We start from the raw sequence: 24,774 nt of genomic DNA on the forward strand, positions 1-24,774 counted from the left end.
AGGACCAAGGATTTTAGAAAGACTAAGCAGCTTTTTGTTGCCTTTGCGCCACATCACAAAGGTAACCCTATTTCCAAGGCTGGTATTGCTAGGTGGATCGTGAAATGTATTCAAATCTGCTATTCAAAGGCAAAACGCACTCTTACAATTCCACCAAGAGCCCACTCCACTAGAAAGTTGGGGGCCTCTATGGCTTTTCTAGGCAACATTCCCTTAGAGGACATATGTAGAGCAGCCACATGGTCTACCACACATACATTTACCAAGCATTACTGTGTAGACGTACACTCCAAAGAGCAGGCAGCTGTAGGGCAGGCTGTTCTCAAGACACTTTTCCAAACTGCTGCAGCTGGCACGGGCGGCCGCCGCTAATGGAGGGACTGCTATGTATTCTATGCACAGATATGAATTCAGCAGCCCACATGCCTCGAACTGCAAATGCTACTTACCAGTATGCATCTGTTCTTGGCATGTAGGGCTGCTGACATTCATATTGCCCGCCCTCCTCCCCGGCACCTGTAGCAGCTGCAGTGTTTGCATATCATTTCATGGCATGGTCATCATTCACTGAGTTTCACTCCATCTTGGCCACAATGGCTAAAAACAATCTGGGGATGGAGTTGATGCCCATGCGCACTGTGGTCCAGGGGAGGAGCCACCTATCTCGTGATACTTCGAAGACTCTTCCAGGACAACAATGTGCAATCATCCGGACCCAACACTAGGCGGCGATCTATGCACAGATATGAATGTCAGCAGCCCTACATGCCGAGAACAGATGCATACTGGTAAGTAGCATTTGCAAAATCCAGTTTAAAAATAAAAAGCCCTATTTTATCTCATCAGTCATTTTAATAAAGCTGTACTTGCTAGATCTGATGCAAATTGACATTTGCTTTGAGGGATACATTTGCTTATCTGTTCCATGTTTGACTATCAGTGAAGATTCTACAATCCATAAACGTTTCTAGAATTACACAGCACAGACTGCACCAACAAGAGTGAAATATTAAAGACTACTGCGGGACTAAGTGTTATCATGCACGGCATTTACCATGATGATTGGGGCAAATTGAGTTCTGGGATGTGAGGCTATGTGCTCCCATCCTCCTTCTGGTTGAAATGGCTCCCCGTAGCTACTGAGCTGACTAGATTGTGTTGATGCATCTGAGCCCGGTGATGGTGTCTAAATATATATAATGATGCGTTTTTTTAATAAATTGGTGTGGATCTCCTTGTTGATTTGCGTATATTATTTATTGGCTGTGTGTATTTTGCTGAAATGTAACACTCCTCCCTAAAAAGCCTAAGGCTGCTCGACCACACTACCCTCCGTCCTCCACGCCACCATCCCGAGTAGAGCAAACCCATGTCCACTCATAAGTGAATTCCTGTACTCTAGGATTGACCAAATAGAGATATGTCATGCAAAACAACGCCAGCTTCCTACATTAGTGGTGCAGCGGTGGGATACAAGACTAGACACCTGGTGTACCACATGATTAAATAGTAATTCCACTAAGGAATTCAAAATTGTCATTAGCTAAAAGTTTTCTTGTCAATTTTAGATTTTTTTCTAAATTGTTTCAAAGTTGCTGGTAGGGCCTTGTGTCAAGTCCCACAGTTAAACTGTTTAGAAATTAAAAAAGTATTTGTTAGTTAGGCATTTAGAAAGTACCTATTTTTTTGGGTAGTTTTCTAAAAAGATCCCAACGACATTAATACCATGTCTGAGGCAGGTCCTTCCTAGGAACTGAACCTGAGGCCCTTCAAGAACTCTAAGTTGTCCCATCTTAAGTCTCTCTTCCATGCATGGAAACTTGCTATGGGTTCTAGACCTTTCAAAGCTCATCTGCAGAAGTTACTCGCAGAAAATGCTAAGACCCTGGCAGGAGAGGAACCCACTCGGGGAAAAGTATGCTGAAATGGATGAAGTAGATGATGATTCCAGTAGCAGTCCCACTGATAGCAGCACTGTGAGTACTACTGGTAGTGCCCCAGAAGAATTAGAGCGTGAAGATGTTGTTCGTCAAAAACTAGACAAGAGGATAGCATTAGAGGCCAAACTCTTTGCCATAGAAAAGGAAAGAGCTGAGATGGGCTTTGTGGAAAGGAACTGGACTTGAGTGAACGGGAATTGGACCTAGCAGAGGGACAAGGTGTTCCCTGGCACATACTTCACTTACTTGGACAGTCTCCTTCCTCCCTGCAGCCGAGCGCCGATGCCGAGATGGACGAATTGCATTCACAACCAGGCAACTGGGGCACATCCAGGTAGGGAGTTAGGAACAGGGGTGCCGCCCACGTACTTCCTACGCCGCCATCTTGCCCAATCATTGCGGAGGGAGCGTTTTTTCAATCCGGGATGCTGTAAGAGAAGCTGCTGCTGAAGAGTCCAAGAGAAGAAGCGGAGATGGGGACGGAAGCAGTACCAGCAATTCTCATAGACGAACCCAGGCTAATTCATAGCTGGCGGGCTAAACATTCTTGAGGCTTCAACCGACCTGCGGGAGATGGGCACACTGTGGTATCGAAGGGAGGAAGCACTGCAGACACCGCACCCAGCTGTAGGTCCCGACTAACCGGGAGCCTCCAGAGACACCAGGGGACCAAAGCCACAGAAGGGAGTTCCAGCGCTGAGACAGCGCCCGCCACATTACAGGAGAAACGTTGCTGAGCCAGGTACGGGGTGGATTTTTGGTAGACAGGGAGGGGGTAAACGGGGCAAAAAGGGGAGCACATACTGACCTGCCTCCATCCATTTCCTCTACCGCTGAACCCCAGGGTCCTTTCCTCTTCTCCCAAGAAAGGGGCCTGACCGACATTCTCCCACAAAGGTTCTGAGTGTGTGTGAGTTAAAACACAAGGGGGCCACAAGTGTTGACCTACCTCTGGAAAAACACGGGTACTTATTGTGTTGTTGTATTCTTTTTTTCTTTCTTTCCCTTTTTCCTCCCACACACTGACCACGTTTCCCTCCCGCACCGGTGATCTGTGCACTGCGGTTTATTATGTTTAAAAGGACAAACCAGTTCATTACCTGGTTTTCTCTTTCATCCGAGGGGCATTGAGCCAGACGCTGCAAGGACTGCTTTCTGGACCTGTAAGAAAAAGACGACAAATAGTTCAAGGAGGCTTTACCCGGGTCAAACATGGAACAAAGTTAATTTCTTAAAAACTTTTGGACCAGACGTTGTGTTGACCTAATTTCAAGCCTCAAAGGGACATTTAGACTCTAAGAGAACAACCCAAGCGGGTGCACCATTAGTTATGTTTTGGCCCAGTATTACGAAAAAAAACAACCCATCCTTTTTGTTGTATCAATCAACAGTAACCCTTCTCAAGCATACAGAGGAGCCTTTGTGGTTTTGTGTCTTGCCTGCTACAGGCCTATAACCCATCTATGGTGGCAGCAAAATAATAAATGGGGAGAAAGAAGAAGCTTTTGACAGCCTTTGAGAGCGCTTGTAAAAGGAGGCAACTCAACCATAAGTATTGGGGCTCTCTTTTCTGGCAGCTGTTCTCTGGAAAGTGTAGAGATAGGCTCCTGACACTGAATGAGGCAGACGAGGAGTCCTTTAAACACATGATTGAGGGCTTTTGACTCACCACTGAAGAATACAGGATCAGGTTGATGAAGATTCGGAAATCCCGGAGTCTGACCTGGGTAGATTTTGTAGACTTTTTATTGAAAACACTTAATTGGCTGATAGAGAAGTAACAATGTGCAAGACTATGATTGACTTTATAATCTTATGATGAAAGAGCATTTGTTTAGTAATTGTGTTCCTGAAAAATTACATCAGTACCTGGTAGATCTAGGTCCACTTTCTCCTCAAGAGTTGGACAAGGAGGAAGACCACTGGGTCAAGATAAAGGTAACCAAGAGAAATCATGGTGGGGGTAACCAAAACAGAGGGGTTGCCAAGACCACCCGCCCTCCCAAAAAGTTGAAGATGGCAACGAGTCAAAAAATATAAACAAAGGGTGTTCTCTAGGATCCCTAAAATCTGATCAGGAGGATGGGCCCGAGCTAAGGTGGGTCTAAGGGTGGGTACCAGGGTAAGAACTGGGATCCTAAGAAGGTTTGTCACTTTAATTGCAAGTCCAATGGGCACTGTTCTGGAGACCCTAGCTGTCCCAACAAAAAGATTCCCCTAGTGATGCAACAGTAGATGCAGTGGAAAAACTGATATTCCCTGAACAGTATCTGGTGAGACTTTCACTATCCTCAATGCTTACAAACTAAGGACAATCCCATGGTAATGATGTCCTTAGCATGGGGAGGTGTTATCGTTCAAAAGAAGGAGGTGGTATCCTCTTTAATTCCTGTAGCATGTCTGCTAGGAATTGATCTGAAGTCCTCAACATGGGCTGAGGTCAAAAGAAAGACAGATGCAGCTATGCTGGGTATACCTAAATTGGTGTGTGTGTAAACCAGAGCACAATGTAATGCCCAGGGTGAAAAAGAAGAGTTGGAGCCAGACCCAACTACAAAAGGCAGGAGGTCTGGGATACCAGCTTCTGAACAGGCGCAAGTTAAGGTCCCCTCTCCACAGGGAGAAGATCTGATGGCCCCAGAGGGTAGTGAAACCCAGGAACTTGGGACTTATCTCGTAGAGCTCCTTGGTTCAGGGGTACCCTATAGGGAAGAGCTGTGCCAAGGACAAAGGACCTGTCCTACTCTTGAAAGCAGCAAGCTGCTGATAAGGAAAAGGGAGTGGTCAGAGGCTCCCACAGAGCTTATTGGGAAGAGGGACCCCAAACATGGTGCCACTAAGAGAGTGGTACTTCCTCTGATGTTTAGAGAATTCCTACTCACTTTGGCTCATGACATCCCCATAGATGAGCATCGTTGCCAGGCCAAAACTTGGAGTAGGTTAGTTGCCCACTTCTACTGGCCAGGTATGTCTCACCAGATAAATGAGGTTTGTAACTCCTGTGCTACCTATGAAGCAAATAGCAAAACAGGTAGCCAACCAATGGCCCCCTTAATTCCACTTCCAGTGGTTGGGGTTCCCTTTGAAAGGGTAGGGGTTTGTTGTTGGCCCACTGGATCCTCCAACCACATCATGTTTATACCTGTAGTAGATCATGCCACCAGGTACCCTGAAGTTAGTCCCCTAAGGACGGTCACTGCTTCTGCAGTTTCCAGAACCCTCATAAGTATTTTTACTAGAGAGGGTTTTAATAAGGAGGTGATGTCAGACAGAGGTAATAACTTCATGTCTGGGTTTCTGAAAGCAATGTGTGCTGAATGTAGGTTGACACACATACACCACCCCGTATCACCCACAAAAAAAATGGTCTAGTTGAGAGATTAAACAAAACGATGAACTGGTGGACTCTTTAAAAACTTAAGAGATGGGATGTCTTACTACCATGCCTACTTTTTGCTCACAGGGAGGTCTCATATAAGAGAAAGGGATAAGAGCATGTTTTTTTCCCCATTTGAACTTTTGTTTTGTCATCCTGTAAGGGCACCATTGTGTCTTGTGAAAGAAGACTGGGATAGATCTCTCAAAGAGCCTAAGCAGGACATGAACGACTGTGTGCTTGTCCTACGTTCAAGGATGGTTGAGTACATGGAAAAAGCATCCAAAAGCTTTGAGGCCAGCCAAGAGCTTCAGAAGCTCTGGTATGACTAAAAGGCTGCACTGGTGGAGTACCAACCATGGCAGAAGGTGTTAGTTTTGCAGCCTGTGGCTCCTAGGGACCTCCAGGACAAATGGAGTGGACCCTACTCTATCCTTTAGAGAAAAGGGGAGGTCACCTATCTGATGGATCTTGGCACTTTCAGGAACCTCAAAAGGGTTGATGTGGCCATGCTGATAGTCACTGATGAGGCCAGGAACAAGAGAGCGAGCCTCTTCCTGACCTCCTCTCCAACAGTCCTAAAGATGGGTTAGTTGATGGAATGATCTTGTCAAAGACTGTCTCTGCCCAACAGCGATCTAACTGTAGGCAAGTCCTGGAGCAGTATGCTGAGCTCTGTTCCCTTCACCTCTGTCAGACTAACTGGTGTGTACATGATGTGGACACTGGTAACGGCATGTTTGTCAAAAGTAAACTAAATAGGCAGTCTGACCAAGTGAGGGAAAACATCAGAGTTGAAGTAAGCAAGATGCTGGAACTGAGGGTAATAGAGCCCTCTTTAAGACAATTGTCGGCTGAGTAGGTCCAACCACCCAGACAAGTCCGCACATTCCTTGGTTTGACTGGGTATTATAGGAGGTTTGTGAAGGGGTATAGTTCCATTGTGGCCCCGTCACAGAATTGACCTCCAAGAAAATGCCAGCGAAGATGAACTGGACAGTGAATTGTGAAAAGACATTCAATAATCTGAAGGAAGCAATGTGCTCAGCACTCATTCTAAAAGCTCCAGATAATTCAAAGCAGGTCATAGTGCACACTAATGCCTCTGAACATGGAACAGGATTGGTCCTATCCCAAACCAATGATGATGGCCATGGCCAACTTTTTGCTTTCATTAGCAGGAGGTTACTCCCCAGAGAGCAGCGTTGGACTGTCATTGAGAGACACCTTTGCTGTCATGTGGTCCCTGAAGATGTTGAGGCCATACTTGTTTGGCTCTCACTTCCTTGTTCAAACTGACCACAGGCCTTTCAAATGGCTGATGCAAATGAAAGGTGATGTGAAGACCCCAAACTGTTGAGGTGGTCCATTTCTCTAGGGAGTATGGACTTTCGGACTTTACAGTGAAGCACAGACCTGGGACGGATCATTCCAGTGCAGATGGCCTTTCCAGTTTTTTCCTCTTAGAAGATGAAGACTCTTTAGAGAGGTTAGTCTCTTTCTCTTTCTTTTGGGGGTTGGGGGGCACTTATATAGGAAAGTGGCCCTTTTTGACATGGTCACCCCACATTTTACCTGGTATTTGATGTAATTTCTACTGGAATTGTAATGGCTTCCCAGTGCCAGATATCTTTCGCAAAACTGTGCAATTGTTTCCCCAATTGGCAATACCTTTAGCACTCCCTGTAAGTTCCTAGTAAATGATACCACTGGTCCCTAGGGCAAGGAGGCTAAAGAGCATCCTTAAGGGCGGCAGCACGAACTGAGCCATCCTAAAGGTCTCCTCACCAAACAAATACGGACTGCCACTGCAGGCTGCGTGACTTGGTGCAGACAAAACAGAAAACACAACATGGCACACATCCCTGTATGTCATGCCTGCAGGCACTGCATGCAGTATAGGTAAGTCACTCCTACTGTAGGCCTTACCGCCCTATGCACTGTACTACATTTAAGAGCATTACTGCAGTAGCAGATATGCCTCTGTGCCGGCCAGCTCCTTTACTGCCAGTACATGTGATCAGGGAAGCAATTTCAAAAGCATGTGCTGTACACTGGTGAAAAAGTTCCCCAGCTACATAATGGTTTCAATGGAAATAGGGATGTTTGGTATCAAACATCTTGTATTAATAAACCCACACTGTTGATTTTATTAATACATGCACACAGAGGGCTCCTTAGGGGGGCACCCTGAATATCTACCAGCTTATGGTTTTCCAGCCTTCTACCAGAGACTAGTTTCTGACCCCCAAGGGTGAGGGCCTTTGCTCTCAGGAGGCCAGAAATAGAGCTTGCTTGGGCACAGAGCCCACTGCCTTTATGTCAACCTGGATTCTCTCACAGGAGAGGATGCTGCCAACCTTTGTACAGAGCCCTTTAGCACCTGGACAGGTGGAAAAATTACCCTGTCCAATAGCGTTGCCTAACCTCAGGCAAGTGCCCACCACTAAGGTGAGCTACCTGAAGTGGCGGAGACTTTTCAAAGTTTGCTAACTAGGTGATGGCAAACTTGGGAATTCAGGTACAGGGTTGTGCCCACTTCAGTCATCTACAATAAGTAGCAACAGAGGAATTACAAAGCAGGTTGCCCTCCACTCATAACAATATATCAATAAAGACCTGCTCAAGACATGGACCAATACGTTTTTCAAGGGCTCACGGGCAGGGTAATCAACTGTCCCCCCACGAATAGCTTCTAACAAATGCTACTCTTAACTTGATGTCCAAATTTGGATGCTCGTCTATCAACCCCGCCTCTAGCCCTATATGTAAGTGCACATGGTGAAAAAATGTATGAAAGGTCTGAAAGTACCTCACGTAAGCGCCACCAAGGCAGCTGCTGGTAGGTCCTCACCAGTCTATCATCATTGGTAACGTTCAAGACCAAAAAAATAAATCGGTTACAAATGTGAAAATAAGAAAAACCTAGTGCTGTGTAAAAGGATGCACAACTACTTGTCCTGTGCTATGCCACTATGACCCCATAGTGAAAATAAAAGGTAAATTCGCTTCTCCAAGATAAAATGAGATATGACCCACTCGCAACAATGGCAATTTTAATAGATGCTGTGAGCCCACTCAGCTTAAAAATAGAACATAGGCATTGTTTCTCATCACAAGAACATCGGCTAGACGTGTGAGAAATGTCAACCTACCCTTTACCACTTCCCTCCTAGATAAGTTGATGTTGAGGACCCGAGTTTATTTTCTTTTGTAAGTGGTCACTTCTATTCATGTCTGGCAGTCTGTGACCTTCCGGCATCCTTTGCTCCATCTCATTCCTCTAAGGCGGAAGAGACTCCATTGTTTGAACCCTGAGAGGGTAGTAAGCTTTTATATCTATCATACCAAGGAACCTCAAATTGACTATTTCTCTTTGTATGGTTCTCTAGAGCAGAGAAGGGCAAGGCAGTGCAAAAACTGACTCTTTCCTGGTGGATTATTCTCTGTCTAGAGTTCTGTTACACACTGGTGAAGAAACTGCCTCCTGGGGACTCACTTCACCAGGGCTAAAGCTCTTCCACTGCATTTTCACTTGAAGTGTGAGTGCCAGTAGGCATTTGGGAGCACTACTGCCTCGACAGTATGGTCTAGTGAGATGAACATTTTACCCATCTGGTTCTGTAGGACTGTTAACGTCTGAGCCAGTTTGCTGACCCACCAACTTGGAAGGTACTACTATAATATCGATTCAAAAGGTGAGGAATATGTGGTTAGAAGTATTCATCAGAAGAAGAAATTACTTAACTGTGTAATCTATCTGGTGAATCTATCCGTATATTCCGCAGAGATCATACCCTCATTCTGGACTCTTTTTTTCCATTGGAAATGGTCCCAAGTTTAGAAACCTGCACAATATTCATGCCAATCTGCTGATGGACTCTGCGACTTAGGGTGATATATACCGTTCAGTTTGTCACTCACAAAGCGCAACATCGTTAACGTGGAGCTGAGAAACCCCAAGCACCCACCTGCAGAAATACTGCTTCGAACGTTTCCAGATCAGGTTGACTCCTAGAGGAACATTCACAAGGTGAGGAATCTGCAGGCAGATATCCACCAGAAAGATTTTTACTGAAGCGAAGTAACGTGTTCTTTCCCAATGATTCAAGGTAACACAGCAGTCATCTTTGAGATCCTTCACTACCCATGGCCGGTGCAGTTTTTGTTTTAAATGTTTCTGGGTTTTATAGAACCTGTTATGAAGTTGTCTCTGATTCCAGCCTCCACAAAGTCTACTCAAGCATATTTTCAGAAGAAATACGAGACGCCTGTGCAAAACTTTTTTCGTGTATGCTTATCTGCCTCACGATTACATTATAATGGCTACTGCAAGGAAGTAACCTCCCACTTAACCAGCTTAAGTTCCTCCTGATAAGGAGAGCAATAAAATGGATGTAGTTGCTAGAAAATTCTGCAGCTCATCAGCAACTGCCATGAGGATGGCAAGTGCCGCTGCCTTCTTAGAGATATGATTGATCACTGTAGAAATATTTTCAGGTAATAATGTCTCATAAAGAGAGGCAGGCACTACAAGAGGATTTGATTACCTCCAAACTAATTATTAGTCCTCTTGCTGATTCTGCTGCCCATGGCTACTGTCATGGGCAATCCCTTGGTCACTCTTCTTGGCTGGCTGTTCATAGGTCATGAAACCAAAGGCTGAACACTCAATCAATTTTCTATACCCACTCTTTTTGGAGCTAATGCAGATAACGAAATGCAGTGCATGAAGGCCAATTTAGATGCACCCAAGGCTGTGTGTTTTGAAAAAGATAGTACAGGAACCATCAGTACCATTCTTTCGACATACATTTCCAGAAACAAAGTATTCCTGTCCTTAAATTGGAGTCTATATTCGTGATTAAATTACTATTTTTCCTAGGCGTGTTTCTGCTTTATCGGTTTATGTACGGGCTGAGCCACATAGAAGCAGTTCATTCCTAAATATAGTTTTCTGTTTTCTGCTGCCAAACCTTAATGACTTCTAGTTTTGTCCGAGAGGCCTCAAACCAATTGAATGAATAGGTAGTGCCGCCTTTGCTGCAACATTGTACAGGAACATTTCTGATTCTGACATTTATAAAGGACCCACCTGGAGGTGTGTACATATTTTTGCAAGACAGTCTCAACCCAGTTTCCAGAACAAACGCAAGGGGGACAAGTTGCACTGCAGATTAATTTCAACTACTTTAGTTTTGGTTCTTTTCTCTGGTCCAATTCAGGTCTTCCAATTTTATTCCAGGTTTACTTAAGTTACTAAGGGCCCGATGTAGGTAAATATTTTTTACCACTTCATAAATACCGAATCATACCGAATCGGTATCGGTATCTATGAAGTGGTAAAAAAGAGAAGGGCAGATGTAGGTAATTTAATTAAAAAAATTACAGAATCGGAAGGAATCGGTATTTACCGATTCGGTAAATACCGAATATTGCAAGGGTGCAGGGGGTGTCACTTTGACACCCTCTAGCACCCTGAATTCAGGCACGTGTGCCATGTGGGCATGTCTGTGTGTCACATGGCACTGGTGTGCATGCACACATGTGCATGCACACCTGTATTCGGTATTTTACCATCCAATAGGATTGGATGGTAAAATACCGAATCTGACTGGCCTGTGGGACTCAGAAGAGTCCCACCTACATTAGGAAATTACCGAATCGGTAAAAATACCGATTCGGTAAATTTACAGATTCGGTAAATTTACAGATTCGGTAAATTTACCGAATCGGTAAAATGGCTCACCTACATCAGGAATGTCCATTTACCGGTCGGTAACGGCCGAAATCGGCCGTTACCGGTCGGTAAATGGACACCTACATCGGGCCCTCAGTGCTAATCCTAGTTCTGCCCCGGGGAATCTCCTCTATGGTCATAAGCTACCCTCTCTTGTCCCGGAGTAAAAGGAAACCAGCATTAGTAAATGGATCAGGTTTCACCTATGTGATTGATAATGAGTTGTTTTTGTTTTTAAATTGTAGCTTGCTGAGTAGTTGTACAATATAAGTTAAAGAAAGTCTGTTAAAGTGTTATGACTGGTTTATGTGCGAAAAGGCAATATATTGTGCATGTACTAGTAGTATAGTGTGAGTAAGTAATAGCAAAATGTTGGAAAATGAAAGGGAAATAAAAGAATTACATGATGTAACAGCAATATTATGTGTTTAGAAGAGTTCTGATAACGTTTTGGCCTAATGCCACTGCACCTGCCGTACCATTCAAATCATGCCCCTTGTGCCTGCAAGATAATTGCATTTTTTGACTTCCTGTTTAGTAGTAAAATATACCTTTCTTTCTTTCTTTCTTTTAATAACTTTCTTTGGCAAAAAAATAAAAACATATTTTTTATGACAACTTTTGGCCCCGGTGCCACTGGTGAGCCCCCAGCAGCAATGTTTTTGGCTAGGCAAACAAGGCATCTACTATAGGGGACATCAGGGAGGAGAATGTTGTTAGGCCTTTCTTTACGGCTACTGCGTCCCATACTTTCATAGTTGATGAAGTTACCGGAGAGGAATATAATCCCCATGCTCTATGCTGACGTGGAGGCCAAGCTTCCCACCAGATATTTTCTCCTTCCACAGTTTGGTCCATAATGGACCCGTAGTTTTCTGAGTGGGTGGTTCCATTAGACTATATAGCTTAGGTGTGCTGCCTGTAGGTAACTATGGATCAGTGATAGTCCCAGCCCACCCTCTCTTTTAGGTTGTCAGTTGAGCAATTGGCAATTGTGGTCCCCCCCAAACACACAAATTTATTTATTGCAAGTTGCAACGTCGAGAGCCCTCGGGGTGGTGCCAGCGGCAGTGTCTGAAAGATGTACAGAATGTGGGGGAGCACTGTCCTCTTAAATGCTGCAATGCATCCAAGCCACACCAGTTTCAAGCAGTAACACCCATCATGGACCAGTCTTAGGTGTCTGGTCCATGAGTGCTGGGTAATTAAACGCTAGAGTCCTAGGTATATTGGGGGCCAGAAGGATGTCTAGAGAGGGTAAGGAATTTTCTGACCTGTGCAGCAGGAATTTATTCCGGGGGATCTCCGAGATTTAGGATCGTTGATTTGTTTGGGTTTTATTTGAAGCCCGAAAGCTCCCTAAAGCTTTCTAGCTCATCGAGCAAAGCTGGGAGGGAAGACATTGAGTTCATCAATGACAGGATCACATTGTCTGCAGAAAGGCTCATTTTATGGGAGTTTTTCCTAATTTAATGCCCTCTGTTCGTGGATTGTCCCGAATCCTTTTGCTAGTGGCTCCAAGTATGAAGCAAAAATAAAGGGGGGGACAGAGGGCAGCCCTGTCTCGTGCCGCGGGCATTTGAGAACAAGTCTGACGACGTCCTGTTCACTTTGACATATACTCGAGGAGCAATGTGAGAATTCAGTTTAAATTTGTCAGAGGTAGTAGGCTGCGGACCAAACCTAATTTTAGCTCACTGGACCGCTGTTATTAGGTAAGCAGCTGAGGTTTGGGCTGGTGTTAGTGTGCCTCGTTGCGGGTGGTCCCTGGGAACGAGATTGTCAAACTTATTGCTCCCTTAAAAGAACTAGTCTGTTAAAGACTGAAGTGAAATGGTGGGCTTTAGGGGTGTGGCTCTAACACAGACAGGCGTTCAGTACTTCAGAAGGACACAGAGCAGACATGACTGCTGCATTAGGCATGACATGACCTGGATTTTGAGAAGCACTGTGGCTTATTCAGTTCACTACAGGCAAGGTGCACTATCCTAGGTCCTGATAACTCCTGGGCTCTACCACTTCATTCAAAGAGAATGCATAAGGAAAGGTTGATGCACTGGAGTAGAATTTGTGTTAACCCAAGGAACTCTGCGTAAGGACAGAAAAGTGTGCAAGTGGAAATGCAGAGGATTGTCTGCCCTGGAAGCAGCATGAAGTAATGAGTATGCCTTATCAGTCTCTATGAAATTAGTTCCTGAATTGATAGAACGTGTAAAGTACATAGTAGGTCCCATGAAGAACAACCTAGAGGACTTTTGCATTAGGTTTGCAACAACAAAGCAAGCTGGGAACAAACGTGAGCAAGCATGACCACAGATAATAGGCACAGAACCAGTCATTGAAAGTGAGCTTAGCTGAGTGGCAGGCATATGAGTCAGATTGCACGTGCTGTGGAAGATGCAATCCTGAAGCTGTGCAGCGTCTCCGTGAACGTGCGTCACACTCTTCTAGAGTGTATAGCGTAGGTGAAGATTTCGGCATAGAGCATGCACGTCAGTCACCTGGCAGTCTAGAGGGTAAGCTCCAACACGGCTGAGATTTTAGCGGCCAATGTGGAAGGAATCCAGTGCGCGTCTGCGCACATATCATTGACGTACTCTGTGAATAGCTGAGTGTCTGCGGACAATTGGAATACTGGCTTGTTCACTTTAAAGCTTGTATCCTAGCGGTGATTTGCACACCTAATTGTGGACATGGTTGATAGCTGTTTACTGATAAAGAATGATTGTTTAGTTAGGTAAAGCTTTACCAATTTATCACACGAATAAAAGTAATCTGTAAAATGTCATCATTTTAAAAACCTAAAAGCTTTACACACTCTGGTAATGTTATAGTGGGATATGTGACGTCCAGTTAGCACTTAGTATGTACCAAAACATCACCATTCTCCAGCTCAATTAAGAGAAGCTTCCCTGGCCTAGTTATAGGATTATAGGCGTTCGCCTCTTAAATATCATGAATAATAACATTTCTTAACATATCATAGATTTCTCAGCCTGCTTTGTAGCAATAGCTTCTGTTTTCAGTGCAAGAACATGACAGTCAAGAATTTTTATCAGTTGACAGTTCATTTGAGGTCAGATAAATCTAGCCCTGCTATTATGGCTGCATTGCGTATCCTTATTCTTCTGGTGTTAAACGCTTTTCTCAATGAAGTGACTCCTGCCATGCAAAGTTTCGGGCATGTGCAAATTAGGTTAATAAAGTCCTCTAGGTTAATGCTGCAGAGTCGGCATAGTGTTGGCCCTTTGTGGACCTAAGCTGGCTGGTCTGCGATCAATGGCAATTTACCAAAGCAAAGAGCCATCAGTTGTCTTTTCTGATAGTTCGTAAATGTGATACTTAGATAATGAGCTGGTGCAAGGATCTTATAATTTTTAATCCCCATCCAAGCATGCGTTCGCTCACTGAAGGTGTTTTATCGATTAGCAAGGAGTGAAGTTTTGCAGTTTTATTTATGACTTGCTTGAAGGTTAAATAAGTCAGATTATTGTTCCAAAGATCGCCCGTGCAAGTTATTTGTGCTTTTTGAAGGTATTGGTGGTATGGTGATTTTTTTCATTGTCGTCTAAATTTGCCCAGAGAGCTTTGTTCAATGTAGAGTTAGCTATATTCTGTTTCAGGTGGTACCAAAGCTTAATAGTTGCATACATCCTTCCTATTTCATTTATTGAGCCAAATTCAAGTCTCACTTGTGCTGGGGATCGGACTGCTGTACCTGGAAGACCTTTTTGTATGTTGAGACTAATCTTTTGTTCAGTAGGTCGTAGTCTTTGCTATGTAGCGCAATACTGCCATATGTTATTGTTGGAAGCATTTGGCTGATATCACCGCAAGCAAAGGTCCCTTCAGGTTTATTTCCAGGGTATTGAAGTTGAACGTTAATGCACCAGTTCTCTAACATATAGGTTTTCTGCTGTCAGCGGTTTAGTCTGATGTCCATATAAAACCTCAAGTATTAATATTTTGTTACTTCCTCTAACAAATTGCCCCCCAGGCATATGTCCTGTTTGGCAGTTGTGTAGTTACTGATAAACATTGTTTTGCTTTTTGACGTATTGATTTCAATTTTTTTGATTGTTATATATTCAATCATGCCAGTGAGTAATCTACGGAGGCAGGTTTTAGGCTCATTAGGACTATGTTGTCTGCAAGTAAGAGATGTGCTAGTGATAACATTCCTGTAGCGATTGTGGTGCCCGGGGGTAGAGGAAGGATTCTACTATCACGATCTAGGAGATGGTATGCCTGCGGGGACATGAGGAGAAGGAATCGAGCGAACTACAATGACCAGCATTCCAAGGGGCAAGCAGGAAGTGCCACGAGACCAAAAGGCATATTAGCACCTCCCACCCAGACGGACGGTGCTTGTCAATGTGATTCCCAAGTCGACCGGAGTGGCGGATGGTGTTCCCCGCCGGATCCCAGCGAGAAGCAAGAAGTTTCCTGTTGAAGAACCCGTGATTCCCCCAGCGCCTTGCTGACTGACTGAGCTCTGTGGCTAAGTACTCTTGTAACGAAAGTGGGCTCACTTTCGTTTTTCTTCCTTCGTGTTCTTAGTTTGTAGTTAGTTAGTTTAGGGCGGAACTGGGACATTCGTTTGTTTGTGATCTGTCAGGCAACGTACTGCAGAAGACGCGCTGCGCTGATAACCTGTGCTGGAGCTCCCCAGGAGAAGGATTCTGGGAGCTGTAGTCCAAAGTCTTTATGTTTGGTTCATGAACTATATTGCCATTGAGAGACAGAGACCTTTTTACTGTGAAGTTGTTTAGCAGTCTCTTGGCTTCACTTTGTGGCAAAGCTCTGAAGGCGGTTTGTGCTTTTCAACAAATCGCGACCATTTCCTTTCTTTGTGATTACTGCCTGCTGCAGTCCTGAACAATTGGCTGAACTACTATTAATCAAGCAGGATTGCTTGGAGGTTTTTTCTTACACGGCCTGGGTGGTGCATGATTCTGGTAAGTGAGGTGCCTAGGTCTTGTTTCAGATACACCCCGAAACACCTGAACTATAGTATTAACGGTGTTCATTACTCTCCCCACTTAGATGGGCCCTTCCATGCTGTCTTCCGCATCTTGGTGACCAGACTCCCGGGGGATCCCAAAGAATCATCGCTACCCATTTATTATTTTATCCACTTCCCCTTTCCCGGCTAGGTACGAGGGCACACAGTGTGTATTGCTTCCACTGTGGGTTTCGTGGTTGGCTGGGAGAAGAGAGCTTAGCATCAGAAGTCGTTTCTGCCGGACACCCTGCATCAGGTTAGTGGCGTGTGTGAGCCTGCGCTGCTGCCTGTCCTTAACAGATTGACAAGCCCAAGTTTACACACCGGCCCGAACGATGAATGTTGAGGCTGTCTTGACTTCCCTGGTGGAAGGCATGGCCGCTTTGCAGCAGGAAGTAGCCACTTCTAGAGTCGAAAATCAGACCCTGTACAAAGAAGTTGGTACTCTAAGAAGGGAAGTCGCAGGACTAGTCCAAAAAGGAGCGGGAGGTAGTCCCTATATTAAACCAGCTACATTACCTCCCCCTGGTGCAAAAAAATCTGTGGAAGCAGAAGGGGGTGGGTTCTCCGTTCCCCCTCAATTAGCCACCTCTAGTGCATCATCGGCTGATGCTGCTCATACTGTACATGTGGTACAGACCGTAGGCGTTCCGTTAGCTGCCCCTGAACGCTTTTATGGAGACCCCCGCAAATTTGAAACATTCTTGAATCAGTGCAGGTTACATTTTTTATGTAAACCCGGGGTTTTCCAAGATGATTCGGCAAAGACAGCATTCATGATGTCTTATATGGGGGGTAATGCTGCCAGTTGGAATATCCCATTGCTGGAGAAGAATGACCCAGTGTTGCACGATTTTTCTGCTTTTTGTGTGGAGTTGCGCAAGCTTTTTGATCGTAAATCCCACATGCTGACCCTGGATAGAGAACTACTCACCATACGTCAAGGTTCTCAGGACTTACTGTCTTATATCACCTCATTCAACCGGTTGGTGGTAGAGACTGATTGGCCCGCTGCAAAACGCATCTCATTGTTTTATCAAGGCCTTCGCGGAGAACTAAAGGACGTTCTGGCACAAGTGGTACAGTTGCCCGATACCTGTGAAGAGTTCATCGATTTAACAGTACAATTGGATCACCGGCTCCTAGAGAGAAGAGGGGATAGATCAAGAGGCGACTCTCGCCCTTTTTACCCTCGCTTTAGGGGTCCTACCGAAGACCGTGTTAAACCCTCCGAAGGTCCTGAACCCATGCAGATCGGTGGTATCCGTGGTCCACTGACACTGGAGGAGAAGGAGAAAAGACGTCGGTTGAAGCTATGCCTTTATTGTGGAAAAGGGGGCCACTTCATAAAGGACTGTAGAGCCAGGAATACGGTCTCAGCCAGAAACCCCGTTTCAAAGGTGCAAGCCCTAGTAGAATCCGAGCAACCGACGGAAAACTGAAGAACCCAAACCAGGAAGAGGTCTCTGACTTGGGTTGTTTGCCGCAAATGATCTCCCCCTGTCTTGCGAACACCTTGCATCCTGCAGTGGCGCATATGAACCTCCAAATCATCCTCTGGGTCACCCCCCAGAAATCCTTAAACATTGACGCCTTAGTGGATTCCGGGGCCACCGGAAACTACATCGATCAGGAATACGCCCTGAAAATAGGGATTGCTTGCGAGAAAAAAGAAAAACCAGAGTTGGTGAAAGCTGTGGATGGTACAGTCTTATCATCGGGTCCAGTGGCCTATCATACCTGTTCTATGCTCATGCAAACTGGAAAAGATCATCAGGAGTATATCCAGTTTGATCTCATTGATGCCCCCCAATTCCGGCTCATCTTGGGGATGCCATGGTTAACTCTCCACGATCCCAAGATTTGTTGGGCAGCACGCACTATTACCTTGTCGTCTGCTTACTGTCAAGAGCATTGTACTCCGGTTTCTACTGTTCCCTGCATTCCAGAACTCTCGTCTTCTCTCTGTCTGGCGGCTTCATGCTCCCCAGACAAATACTGTTGTGCCACCATACTTCCCTCGGAGTATCAGGCGTTCTCCCCTGTGTTTGATAAACAACAAGCTACTCAATTGCCTCCACACAGGGCATACGACTGTAGAATCGATCTCATACCAGGAGCCGATATTCCCTGTAGCAGGGTCTATGCCATGACCGAGAAAGAGACAGAATATCTGAAAACGTACATAGAAGAGAACCTCGCATCGGGATTCATCAGGCATTCTACATCTCCTGCCTCATCCCCTATGTTTTTCATTCCGAAGAAGGACTGCGCAGAACTCAGACCCTGTATTGACTATAGAGCCATTAACCGAGTGACCATAAAAAACCGGTATCCTCTCCCCTTAATACCTGTGCTCATGGACCAGCTCAAAGGAGCCAAATACTTCACTAAACTCGATCTTCGTGGAGCATATCATTTGGTGCGTGTAAAAAGAGGGGATGAGTGGAAGACGGCGTTTCGAACGAAGCTAGGCCTGTTCGAATACAGGGTAATGCCCTTCGGGTTATGCAACGCCCCCGCAGCGTTTCAGTTTTTTATGGATGAGGTTCTGCGGGGATGCCTGGAAACCTACTGCATTGTGTACATCGACGACATCCTGGTGTATTCCTCCACTCTTTCGGAACATGTCGGACATGTGAAGTCCGTATTGGACCGGTTACAAAGGAACTCTCTATATGCGAAGTTGGAGAAATGTTTATTCCACGTCCAAGAAGTGTCTTTCCTTGGGTATGTCATTAATGAGAAGGGTTTTCAAATGGACTCGAACAAAGTGGAAGCGATACTCACATGGACTACACCGAAGTCTGTGAAAGCTGTGCAAAGCTTTCTCGGTTTTGCAAACTACTATCGTAGGTTTATCAAGGATTTTTCCAAAATCATTCATCCGATTTCTAGTCTGTTACGGAAAAATATGCCTTTTGTGTGGAGTAAGGAGGCTGAGATATCATTTCAATACCTGAAGAAGCAGTTTACTCAAGCTCCCATTCTTCGTCACCCTGACCCGCAATTGCCATTCATCCTGGAGACCGACGCGTCCCAATATGCTGTGGGAGGAGTGCTTTCCCAAAGACACCCTAGTACAGGCCAAGTACATCCTGTTGCCTTCTTCTCCAAGAAGCTCACGCCCTGTGAGGTGAATTATGCCATAACGGATAAAGAACTCTTGGCCATCAAGAGGGCATGTGAGGAATGGCGTCACTATCTACTTGGAGCGATCCATACTGTGGAGATCTACACGGATCACCGGAATTTGTTATTCCTGAAGACAGCGAAGGCCCTCACTCCCAGACAATTACGGTGGTCTCTTTTCTTTTCCGACTACGATTTCGTAATCAAATTCAAACCCGGAACCCAAAACGGAAAGGCAGACGCTCTCTCACGTTTGGAAGATGGCGAACAGAGGAAGACTGAAGAGGTAGAAACACCTTTAATCCTTCAGGAGACAACAACCATTGTAGGGGCGGTAGCTCTCCTGTCCTCGGACGACTTTCTTGAAGACGTTAAAATAGCCCTTGCAGATATGAACATACCTGAGTGGATACAAGAAGATCCGGAACATCGTACTATGAAGGATGATCTCGCCTATCAGGATACTGCGTTATTCATTCCCACTGAAGCCCTAAGGCAACAAGTATTGAATTGGTCTCATGATTCTGTCCTAGGAGGACATATGGGAATGTACAAAACAATTGCCACCGTGGAACGTTCCTTCTGGTGGCCCCAGTTGAGAGAAGAAGTCCGGTCTTATGTGAGGAATTGTGCCATCTGTACGCAAGGAAAATCTGTGCATGCTCGCCCGGTGGGTCTACTGAGACCTTTGCCCATACCTCCACAACCTTGGCATACTCTCTCCATGGATTTTATCGTTGAGATGCCCCCATGTAATGGAAAGACAGTGATATTGGTTGTCGTTGATCACTTAACGAAAATGGGCCATTTCATACCCCTGAAGGAGGTACCCACGTCAGCGGAATTGGCAGAAGTGTTCCTTCAACATATTGTCAGGGCTCATGGTCTTCCCTGTGTATTGATCACCGACAGGGGTTCCCAGTTCACTTCCCGGTTCTGGAAGGCATTATGTACCACCCTGAACATCGATGCCCGTCTGTCATCCAGCTACCACCCTCAGACGGATGGCAAGACAGAACGCCTGAACCAAACCCTGGAGCAATATCTTCGTTGTTTCTCGTTGAGGAATGATATGGAATGGACTGTGCTACTCTGGATGGCCGAATTCGCATATAATAATGCTGTGCACTCCACACTGGGTTGTTCACCTTTTTTTTGTCTCCATGGGTATCATCCACATATACTTCCCTTCGAGTGGCCTGTCCATTCCCCTGTTCCTAGCATCCACGAACACCACGCCCATCTCAGAGCGGTGTTGTTGGACGCACGAAACAGCCTGGCTGATGCTCAGTCCGCGCAGAAACGCTTCGCTGACAGGAAAAGGAGAGTAGAACCATCATATGGGGTGGGAGACAAGGTCTGGCTCTCCACCAAGAATCTCCACATTAAAGGGCATACCAAACTGACACCTAAATATGTGGGGCCCTACAGCATAGTGGAAGTGATTAACCCGGTTGCAGTGAGACTCCTACTCCCGGCGGGTTGGAAGATACATCCAGTGTTTCATGTCTCCCTCCTGGTACCTTGCCCTCCCACTATGAGAGTACCAGTAGCCCCACTCCCGATTGATGTGGATGGTCAGGAGGAATTTGAGGTACAGTCCATTCTAGATTCCCGTATGGTGAGGGGTAGAATCCAGTACTTGGTGGAATGGAAAGGTTATGGCCCTGAGGATCGGTCCTGGGAACCCCTGGGGAACCTGCACTGTCCAGAGCTAGTTGACCGTTTCCATGCCCTGCATCCGGGTAAGCCGGGTCGACCGCCGAGTCGGCAGTCCTCGAGAGGGGGTTCTGTAGCGATTGTGGTGCCCGGGGGTAGAGGAAGGATTCTACTATCACGATCTAGGAGATGGTATGCCTGCGGGGACATGAGGAGAAGGAATCGAGCGAACTACAATGACCAGCATTCCAAGGGGCAAGCAGGAAGTGCCACGAGACCAAAAGGCATATTAGCACCTCCCACCCAGACGGACGGTGCTTGTCAATGTGATTCCCAAGTCGACCGGAGTGGCGGATGGTGTTCCCCGCCGGATCCCAGCGAGAAGCAAGAAGTTTCCTGTTGAAGAACCCGTGATTCCCCCAGCGCCTTGCTGACTGACTGAGCTCTGTGGCTAAGTACTCTTGTAACGAAAGTGGGCTCACTTTCGTTTTTCTTCCTTCGTGTTCTTAGTTTGTAGTTAGTTAGTTTAGGGCGGAACTGGGACATTCGTTTGTTTATGATCTGTCAGGCAACGTACTGCAGAAGACGCGCTGCGCTGATAACCTGTGCTGGAGCTCCCCAGGAGAAGGATTCTGGGAGCTGTAGTCCAAAGTCTTTATGTTTGGTTCATGAACTATATTGCCATTGAGAGACAGAGACCTTTTTACTGTGAAGTTGTTTAGCAGTCTCTTGGCTTCACTTTGTGGCAAAGCTCTGAAGGCGGTTTGTGCTTTTCAACAAATCGCGACCATTTCCTTTCTTTGTGATTACTGCCTGCTGCAGTCCTGAACAATTGGCTGAACTACTATTAATCAAGCAGGATTGCTTGGAGGTTTTTTCTTACACGGCCTGGGTGGTGCATGATTCTGGTAAGTGAGGTGCCTAGGTCTTGTTTCAGATACACCCCGAAACACCTGAACTATAGTATTAACGGTGTTCATTACTCTCCCCACTTAGATGGGCCCTTCCATGCTGTCTTCCGCATCTTGGTGACCAGACTCCCGGGGGATCCCAAAGAATCATCGCTACCCATTTATTATTTTATCCACTTCCCCTTTCCCGGCTAGGTACGAGGGCACACAGTATGTATTGCTTCCACTGTGGGTTTCGTGGTTGGCTGGGAGAAGAGAGCTTAGCATCAGAAGTCGTTTCTGCCGGACACCCTGCATCAGGTTAGTGGCGTGTGTGAGCCTGCGCTGCTGCCTGTCCTTGACAATTCCCAGTTAACGGGGATGAGTTGATCTTATCAAGTCAGTTGGCCAGGTCCGACCTAAACAAATTAAAAAGGTGCAGAGCCAGTATGCTTCCTTGTTTTAAACCTTTGTTTGTGGTCACCCTTCCGGATAGTCTTAAGTCCTCTCCCAGCTTTGCTCTCCTCCATGTATGGGAGTAAAGAAGTATTCTTCATATTCCAAGCTTTCAGCTTATCCCATAAGAAGTGACAGTCCACACTGTCAAATGCAGCCTTTAGATCTATAAAGCAGAGGTGCAATTGTTGTTTTCTCAACTTGTACTTGTCGGCTATTAGTGAAAGAGTTAGAATATTGGTGATCGTCTCGATCCCTTTTCTGAAACCTGTCTGGTTGATAGGGATCAAGTTGAGCTTTTTTGACCATTCAATTAGGTCTTCCAGGATCAGAGAGGCAAAATACTTTGCTTCTATGTCCAGTAATGCGATAGGCCTATAATGTACTGGGCATGTTGCGTCCCCTTCTTTGTCGATCAGTGCGATTATTGAGCCTTGCCAGCTAGGTGGAATTTGATTTAGTTGCTCTGTTTCTTGGAACAGACTCGTTAGACAGTAACTCCAGAAGGCTGGGTCGTATTTGGAGATTGCTTAAAGAATGCCTTTGGGTCATGGTGCTCAGTTCCTTCTACCTTTCCGTCATATTCTTATTACATCTTCCGCTTCATAGGTGGGCTTATCTGATTTTGCCTTTAGGAAACGGGTACCGTCTTTGTCGTAGATCTTTGTTGTTTCTTCTGCTGACAACACAGCGGTAACTTTTCGAAGGCAAATGCTGTCTTTTTCTTGTATGTAATTGTTTTCATTTTCTTTTACCACCTCTAGATCTTGGTGATTTACGTGTTCTTGTTGCTTACCTGCAAAGTTTCCAGGAATTGTATCATCATCTGTGAATCTTTTTATTAGAAACATTGTCCACTTCTGTTGTATGTTTGAGGTTAGCGAGTTAATAGGCCTGTTCAAGATTGCTGTTTACTGATTATAACAGTGTTCCTGTCAGTTGTCCACACTGCAGGCATTTACAGGGGAAAGGGGCTGTGACATGAGCTGGGAAAAATCAAGGAAAATGAAACCAACAGTAATGGACTAGGATTAAACATAAATGGCAGCACTTTAAAAATAAAAACAAGCACAGTGAAAGCAAAAGCTTAAAAAATAGTGCCTCAAAAGTGAATGGGAACAGTACTTCGGCTACGAGAAACTGTTGAGAGAAGCAGATGGGGAACATGCATTGATAAATGCAGGGAAATATGTTGCAGCCAACAGAAATGAAGGAAAAGTAAGTGGCAAGCACAGGAACCAATGAAAAGCAAGGAAAGTAGGGAGGGGGAATACAAATCTCTTCAGATGTATATTAAATACAATAGATTTCACAAGCACAGCAGGTGAAACCTTAAAAGGAACCTCTATTCTGCTGTGGTCTTTTATCTCTGTAGAACTGGCTCAACTGCCACCTTCAGGTCATGAACGGATAATGGCAGAATAGTATTCCTTAACGTAGTGGAAGCATTTTTCCCAGCCTTTCAAGCTTCAGTCTGTTAAGCTAAATTTTCCCTTGTTTCTATCTATTACCTGTTCTTGAAAAACTTTTCTGGAAAGGTTTTCTTGCCACTCTTATTTATAGTGACTATCAGCCTTTCAATTATTATTATTTTTTTTTTTTAAGTAAAATGTCAAATTGGCTGAGGTGGTCCTTTTTATAGGCTGCAAAAATACTTCATTAAATGAAAAAGTTTGATTTTCAAAAGGAAAATCATGTTTTATTTATGCATATTTTTAAACAGTGCTCCGGGAACGTATGGTTGAGTGGAACAGCTCGTTGCTTATGACTGTTAGGATTTCTCTGGAAGAGAACTAGGATTATAGGTTAGTATTTCTTATTCTCAGTTGTATGGCTTGCTTAACCTTTTTCTAGGTTTAGTCTTCTTCCATTTGCCTGCACACACATTCAGATAAATAAAAGCAATGTAATTTGTCTGGCTCAAGCCTTGGATCCTCTAGTTCTGGCTTTCTTGCAGACTATTTGGGTCAACAAAATTGTTATGTCCTTAATTTCCCCTGCTTTGGCCTTACAGAAAAATCTCTTTGTTACAAGAGCTCTGAGTCCATGCTTTGATTTTCTGGCAAGCCTGTTTCTTCTTTTTTCTCTAGGCTATGATTTATCCTCTGTTATTCGATTTCTGTGTCCCTTACCATCCTAATGGCGAACATTCTGCTTTGGGCTTCCCCTAAAGTGTAGAGTTTAGAATGGGAGGAACAAAGTCTTTTCAAGCACCTTTTGTCTAACAGGTTGACCTAATCACTAACTGTTCGTACGGGATGTACTGAAACAGTTTTGGGAAGCCAGGATCATGTTCTTGCTCTTCATGCATGTTTAAGCCATAACAATTTTCTGACATTTTGTGGACTGTGATCCATATTAGTGTTTTGAGTATCCTAGTACAGTATTCAGGGAGGCACTTGCAGGAATCAAAATGTTTAATTGTAGCTCCTATGCCAGCTGTGTGATCTTGTCATGTACAAATACAGTGACCTTTTTGAACCTCAAACATATCGAGCTTCTTTCTGACAAGCAAACGGAGTCCTATTTTGTTGACATGATTTGCTTCCAGTGTTTTTGTATAGAACATATATGAA

The 24,774-nt window shown here is 45.0% G+C and overlaps 1 protein-coding gene across 1 annotated transcript in view; it reads left to right on the forward strand.

The window, feature by feature from the left end:
• Positions 1–24,774, forward strand: part of STAG3 (STAG3 cohesin complex component) — a 1,294,449-nt gene that overhangs the window by 277,944 nt on the left and 991,731 nt on the right. The window lies entirely within an intron of this gene.

The sequence above is a fragment of the Lissotriton vulgaris genome, chromosome 12 (assembly GCF_964263255.1).
Source record: "Lissotriton vulgaris chromosome 12, aLisVul1.2, whole genome shotgun sequence".
Lineage (NCBI taxonomy): Eukaryota > Metazoa > Chordata > Amphibia > Caudata > Salamandridae > Lissotriton > Lissotriton vulgaris.